At 35.9% G+C, this 7,778-nt stretch overlaps 1 long non-coding RNA gene across 9 annotated transcripts; it reads left to right on the top strand.

Moving 5' to 3' along the window:
• Positions 1-2,281: 2,281 nt before the first annotated feature.
• LOC149189827 (uncharacterized) lies at positions 2,282-6,361 on the top strand. Of its 9 annotated transcripts, none has more exons than XR_016255943.1 (3): positions 2,282-2,570; positions 2,675-2,762; positions 2,996-3,285. It is a non-coding gene; the product is annotated as an uncharacterized LOC149189827 (long non-coding RNA). The 9 variants fall into 9 exon arrangements; XR_016255935.1 differs by lacking the exon at positions 2,996-3,285 and adding an exon at positions 2,861-2,982 and having other exon boundaries at positions 2,284-2,570; positions 2,665-2,758; XR_016255938.1 differs by having other exon boundaries at positions 2,289-2,570; positions 2,665-2,758; positions 3,099-3,285.
• The last annotated feature ends 1,417 nt before the right edge of the window (positions 6,362-7,778 follow it).

The following is a 7,778-nucleotide window of genomic DNA, read 5'->3' as shown; positions in this document are numbered from 1 at the left end:
ACTCCATAGATGCTTCCAACCTAGAAGTGTGTCTCTCCCAGAAATAACTTGGACGAATGTATGCCACTCCTTAGAGAACACGCTGAGTGCTGTGCACACCATCTCACTATCAGATGGTTTCTCTCTTACAACTACACATTCATCTTTAACACCCTAAATTATGGTGAAATAGGAAGTAACATTCTCACCCTTTTGCATCTTTGTTTTCCTTAACTTCTCCTTGAGAATCATTTTCAGATTCTCAGATGGATCCTCATGCAATGTCACGACAACATCCCACATGCCCTTTGCTATATTCTTGTCTACAATATGCATGATGATATGAAAGTGAACCCCGTCTAGGAAAATCCTCTTGGCTTTGGCCATCTCCTTCTTCACGGTTGCCAACTATTGTTTATATGTTGGCTCATCCATTACTACAGTCACAAATTCCTTCAAGCCGTGCTCGTCTAGAAGGAATTGTACCCTAGCCTTCAAGATGCTACGCATTAGGGAAATTTTGAGGTCTAAAATAGGCCTCCTAAGGAAATTATAAAATAATAGTGGAAATAACAAAATAAGATTAGATTAAATCATCAAGTTTTAAAGGGAAAAAAGAAAAAATCTACTTTTTCAACTCGTATTTTCAACTTATCTCCCTATGGGTTTACTAAAATTTCGAGTGGGAACACTCGTTGGATGCAAAATTTATTCCTCATCCAAGGAGTATCCATGTTGCATACTTTCAATGGACCCTGCTACACAAAAAATGAGAAATACATGGAAAACGTGAATGCAATCACGTTTTTCATGTATTTCTCATTTTTTGTGTAACAGGGTCCATCGAAAGTATGCAAAATGGGTAATGAGGAATTAAATTTTGCATCCAACGAGTACTCCCGCTTGCAATTTGAGTAAAAAATTAGGGAGATAAGTTGAAAATACAAGTTGAAAAAATAGTTTTATTATTTTATTATTTTTTAACCTTTTTACATTTTTACTCCAAAAATGGTGAATCATCCCCCATGGCTGACATCATCATCTTGAATCCTACTGGTTCTTATAAAGTTTATTTTGGTTGTACATTTTTCTTAGGAGGCCAATTTTAGACCTCAAAATTCCTCTAATGTCTAGTCTATCTTGATCTCTAAGACCTGTTGTGGCCATCTCTGCGAAAACTCAAATAAACTAGAGTTCTAAACACTATAAATATCTTTCTCCTCCTAGCAAAATAACTCAACCTTATTCTTGCTCTTGCACTCCTCACTGGGAATGTGCAAATTTTCTCTTAGGTAAATTGCAATTGCCTCCAGTGTCCTTCCTGAAACTTGCACTACTTGCTACTCCTATCTAGGCAACACGCACTACCTTCAGTTGTCCTTCTCTGACACTTGAACACACCGCTGAACCTTAAGCATGCTCTCTTTGGACTGGCAAGTCTACTACAACCTTCTTCTACCAGAAATTACGACCTCCTTTCTTGCAACTAGAAAACTAGAAACCCTCTGAGAATTTATGGAAATTGCCTCTCTATGTGCCTTTCTCTTCCTGCCTTTGTGCTGATATGCCACTGCGAAACCCTTACTGCAAATTTATTGCGCTAAATCTTCTCTGTGAATCAACTAACCTGCTCATTGAAACAATCTCTCTGGCAATTCTACTGCCTTCTGCTACTGCTCTTGAGGAAAATCAAAATTTTCCTTCACCATAAACTGGAATTCAATTTTCTTGCATCCAACAATTCGCATTGCCTAGCTAGTCTGCGTAGATATGGAAATAGTGCTTCAGATCTCCCTTTCAAATTGCACGATTTCACTTTTTTTCACATAGAGCCTTTGATCCAATCTTCTCTACTTTGATACCATGTGAAAATTCCTTGAATTGAAACAACTGGATGTTATTCTCCTAACTTTGATATTCTATTTGTCTTCTGTTAAATTACTAACGATAAATAACAAATAATTCACATTGCAGTTATTCACAAATAAAATTACACTGTGGAAATAAAAATACAGAACCGAGAAATTGTTAATTTTCACACTGCTATATTGTAACATACCCATAGATTAATTAACAATTTTACCATAGCAGATAAAAAAGAAACAATACATATAACAAGGTTTCATCAACATAATTGTTCTTCATTATTATTCATTATATGCAATCATTATTATTTATGAACCTATATAGTTGGTATGGGGGATTATTACATTGACCATCATTGATAGTTTGAATTATGCATTGGGCTTATATATCCAATAGATATTTATGAGATTATAGGAGCATATAGAAACTATGCTAACTCTATCCATTTGGCGCCCACTGTTTGGGATCTATGTCCCAATCCATGACTCGGTTGTTATCTTGATCGAACGACTAAGGGCTAGCCGAACAAGTGAACAAAAAACTAACTTGCCATCTCCCATCGCGCTCTGACATCATTTGATCCTTTCTGCTTTGGTGTTGAAGTCTTTGGTGAAAATAGGGGTTGAGACCTAAGGGTTTGAAACTTTGCAACCCATGGCATTTCTCGAGGGTTTTGGAGAGAAATTGGGTCGAGCACACCCACCACCTCCTTCAGAATTTAACTGGTAAGTTGGGTCATTTTCCTAACTGCAGTCTTGCTGTAAATTTCTTGTGGTTATAGTTTAATTCATTTGTTTACAATGTCAAATGTCTATCTAGGGTTTTGCAGACTTGCAGTGAGGCTGAACTTGGGTTTGGTTATGAGGGTTCTTTCTTGGTGTCTCTTTGCTGGCATGGCTCACCCCTTCTTCTGGTAGGTGAGTTTGTTGTTTACTTTCATGTTCTTGGTCTGCCATAGATTGAAGGTTGCCTTGGCTGCTTAGAGGGCTTTCTAATGGGTTTCTTGGTACCCCAGGTCACGAAGCAAGGTTCCCACATGACCTGTTTTCTTCTACATGAAAACACTTGCTTGTACAACCGTATGAATTCTTCCTGTAGGTTGCTATTATTGGGTCCACACTAACTCTGTTTTAATTTTCTTTGTCTACAGGTATGTCCATCTCCCTTGGAGCCCGCACTTTCTCGGTTCAGACTGCCGCTTAATTTAACAAGTGTTCTTTCTCTTTAACCTCTAGGTGTGTAACCTTGATCAGGTTTTCGACCCTTATAAGGGTTATGCAGAGAGTACAAGATTTATGGGTCATTTTCCATTGGAATATTAGCCTCCGTATTGAGCCCTCAACACTGTCGAATGGATTAATTTATTTATTTTGATACTGTTAATGTTTAGGACTATTCCATTGATGCATCCGATTTTAATTTAATCACTGTTTACATATATACTGATCTTGTGTCGTTTTACGATTTTTCTGGCTTTGTGGTGAATGGACCTAAAATCACCCGGACATAATGGTTATTCTGAACTAGTGTTTCCCTTCTGTAATTAATACAATTTGGTTTAGTGCTGAGAACGACGTTCTCTTTGTTTGATGATTATCTTTACAGTTAGCTATTGAATTTTAGCGTTATTACAATTGTCCTCTTTCTTGCAATTCACAAGAAAATGTTGTTATTTAGTATCAGATATTTATTAATAATGAAATGAATGGAACTAATCGAAAAGTAATGGAATATATGCTAAAATAAGGTCTGTGAAGTGATTGTATATGCTGTGTTATTTTATGCAATTTTTAAGAATAACAGTGCATTGTATCAATATCAATTGCTTCTGAGATTGAATTCATTTCCTTATGGTTATTATTGTGCCCAATACTGCGCCATAACCTTGAGGGACTTCTCTAGGTTGGCTAGTTCCCTGGCCTCGGAGCTAACCCTCTTGCTGGCTCATTATCTCAATATCCTAGATTTAATTAGCATCTCAATCTACAGATGTAAACACTACCCATATGTTGCTGATTTGTCCATGCATTCTGTTGATTTAGTTTGTGTTGTGTTTCATGACCTTACCTAGTTCCAGAGATTAGATTACCTATATTTTCTTCAGTTCTGTCTTTTTTATTTATTACAGGTTCTAAATATATTGTAACTTTAACGCATTTTTCCCACTATCTTACCACAATAAATACACAGAAATAAGGACATAATTTTCACACTATCTTGCCACAGTAAATACACAAAAATAGGATTTTATTAAAGAATGAAATCTCCTATTCCTAATTACCTCATTTCTTGAATGAAAATTCAAACCACAGGGAAGAGAAATACTCCACCCAACCGTGAGGCCAGTCTTCATTGCACCTTCCCCTTGAGCTAGCTTTACGGCCAGATAGTTATTTAACATATCTCTCAGATTCCTGAGACTATCTGATCATTACCAGACTTAGTCTAGGACTTCCAAACTCCACTCCCCAACCAGCTCAAGAGTCACTTTCCTCCTTCTCCTCTCCTCTCTTGCCTCAGGTTCCTTAACCCTTTTGGCTTTCTTTTTGAGAGTCTTTATTTCCCAGGAGGGTTTCGGTTACTAACCATCACAATTGTCTAACTACCTGGGGTATGTTTGCTCTAGTATTTCTTTCCCAACCATGGTTTAACAACAACATTATACAAATCGAATTATAAGCAACATCAAACATGTATGTATAGACATTCGTTTATATGCCTCAACCTTCACGGCTCTATTTCAAACATATTAGTCATACCATAGTAAATAGTAATTGTTTCTTTAAGAATTTACCAGGGGTCATTACATCGTACCCCCCTTGAGCGAAACATCGTACCGGTGTTTTGTTAATCTTAATCTGATAATAAAGTGGGGTACGCCTCTTTAATAATATGTTCATATCCCCAGGTAGCTTCTTCTGGGCTAAAGTGTTTCCACTACACTTTAACTTGGGTGATAAGATGTTTCTGCAGATGTACTTCTCTCCGATCTAGGATGCGTTGGGGTTTGACCAGGGATTCTCTGTCTGGTTCGACTTATACCCACAACATTTAATTATAATTAATCATTTATCACATGTATATACTTGAAATATCTTATGTGCAATATGTACTATTTGTTGTTACCTGTACATCTTGCCAAGCAATTATATGTTGGGGGTCATGTATATATTTCTTTAATAATGACATGTGAAATACGTTGTACACGCGTATATGGCTAGGTAAGTCTAGCCGGTAACCTACTGGCCCAACACATGCCAAAATTTGAACCGCAAAATTGTGGGGCTAACTTAGCACAACTTCCCCATCGCAAGGTAATTTTCTTTGGTTTAATTCTCACATACACGTGGTCTCCAACTTCAAACTCCTGGAAGCTCCGCTTCTTATCTGCATATTAGTTTTTCCTGTCTTGAGCTGCCTTAAGGTTTTCTCTCACCTTTCTGATTGTTTCTTCCATTTCCTTTAACATATATGGTCCTAGGATTAATTTATCCTTCGGGTTGGTCCAGTTAATGGGTGTTCTACATCTACACCCATACAGTACTTCGAATGGGCTCATATTTAAAGAAGCATGCTAACCATTATTATATACAAATTCAACTAAATGGATATAGCGTTCTCATTGTTACAAATCATTTTATGGCATTAGGAAACTGATCATCAAAATTGGATCTCTCACCATCCATCCAAATGTCATGAAACACTCCCTTGCAAGTCAACAACTTATATACCTTGAATAAAGTGGAATTTTTGGATCTCATGGTACAAAACTTTGCTTTTGAGAATCTACACAGTTTTTCTAAACAAAGACCGCACATGTGCAATTTATTTGACTGTAAACAGCATAGAATTGCACTATGTTTTTGAACAAAAACTGCACAAGTCAATCAATAAAAAGTAAAAATAAAAAGTGAGATCTAGAAGCATTGTTGGGCGAGTCATTCCCATCAGAAAGCCTTGAACTCATGTTTATTTGAGCCTAACCTCATTTTTGATGAAACTAATTCCCATTCTTCTAGAAGCCCTCATCCCTCTTTTAGTGGATCTCATCCATGGACTAAGGATCTCAAACTACTTCCTTTTGGCCTATTAATCAAGCCATAGGTGGGGGAATTGAGGGAGGCTGTTGAGAGTAAGTTTATGCTGAGGGAATTAGGTTGGAGAGCTTATCATCCTTGGAGAGGATTGAGATCAATGGGAGGATATTCACAACATCAAGGCACATGTTTTGTAGCTCCTTTATGTTTATGAAATTAATACAAACAAGCATTTCTTCTCACTACATTGTTTAATGGATTAATTGATGAATTTCATGGATGGTTTATATTATTTATATTTGTCCATTTGAATGATGTTTGTTACTAGTCTCCTTAATCACTAGTTTGAATTATTGAATAATTTACGATGCATATGCCTTTGATCCTTTGTTGATTCCATGTGTACACGTCTCAATTCAAGCATGGAGGAGCTGAATTGAAGCAAAAAGGGGGATCTTCATCAAGCATGTCCTAATAAGGTATGCATTTCCATTTCTCACCTTGTTAGCTTATGATTCAAGAAAACATATATTCATGGAAGGAATTAACTTGATTGTCTATTTGTTTCTAGTTTCCTTTTAGGATATAGGGAGATCACTCTTGTTAGTAAGAGGGATTTATCTGCCTAAAAAATTGGTGACTCCATTGGGGAACATCCTATTCTATTACATATTGTTTTTTATTCTTGAACCTTTTTTGATAAGCTTTATCTGAGTCTTGATAATTTAATGATCTTTCATATTTTGTGATTTGTTTGGATAATTTTTTATTTTTTCTTTAAGTTTCTCAACCTACGCGGTTTCTGTTTAGAAACAGAGCACAGATCTACGCAATTTGTGTATTAAGCAACTTGCACATGCGCACTAGTTAAACTGATTACCTGCGCATTATCTGAGATTTTTTTGGAAAAAAATAGTTTTTCCTCTCATTAAAGCCCAAATTTTTGTTTTTTTAAGGGTTCATTACATTTGTCTATAACCCGAGTCAGTCTCCATGTGTTTGATCATGTGTTGTGAAGGATTTCTCATGAGATATGTTCGTTTTCAAGGATTGAAAGCTAGGGTTTCTCAAGAATTAGTGTGTTGATGAGATGTGCTTCTTGTGCTGCATTGAAACAAGAGTCATTTTTATTCCACTACTGAATTTTAATCAGAATTACACTTTAAGCATTGATATCATAACATTCATTCAAGAATTTTCATTAAGGATTTCTTTGGGTGTTTTGAATTTGAATTCCTTTGGTCATTGCTCATAGATTTCCCTTAGTTTCTTAACAAACTTTCCATATTTTTGTTTTTGTTTTTGCAAAAAAATTCTCCCTCAATCGCTAGGGAGGGCTGAAATGTGTCTGAGTGTCAATCGCCTTTGAGTGTTATTATTTTTCATCTTTGGAATTTTCACCCGATTTCCTTTACTTACACTTGATTGGTTCTTTAGTTGCGTTAGTGAAAGGAAATAGTCTTGTTGTTCTTTCACTAATTTGGAATCATCTTGTGTTTTTTTTGAATAATTCTCTTGCATAGATTACATTACATGGTTAGAATTCTCATTTCATGAACGTAAAGTGTGCATAGATTACATTTGCATAGTGTTCACAGAAATTGTGCATATATTATCGTTGCATCGTTTTCAAGCAATTATGCATAGATTACATCACGTGGTTTTCAACCTAGAGCTTTGAATTGCATTGAAAAATTAGAAGTGGTACATTTTGGAGTTAATAATTTAAAGAAGAACCTCTTTACTTACTCTAGCTAGAATTCATCGAAATGAAAAGATTACAAATTTCATATTTGATGCATTAGTGTTTTCCATCAAGTCATAATACCATCAGTTTCACATCCATTTACCCTTTGAGTAAATGACAACTTAATAACATAGCGTTAATAAAAGTCA

Source organism: Pinus tabuliformis, chromosome 3_1, assembly GCF_031772625.1.
Source record: "Pinus tabuliformis cultivar Carrire ecotype Pingquan chromosome 3_1, CPIR1, whole genome shotgun sequence".
In the NCBI taxonomy this organism is placed as follows: Eukaryota; Viridiplantae; Streptophyta; class Pinopsida; order Pinales; family Pinaceae; genus Pinus; species Pinus tabuliformis.
This window is presented reverse-complemented; position numbering and strand designations above follow the sequence as displayed.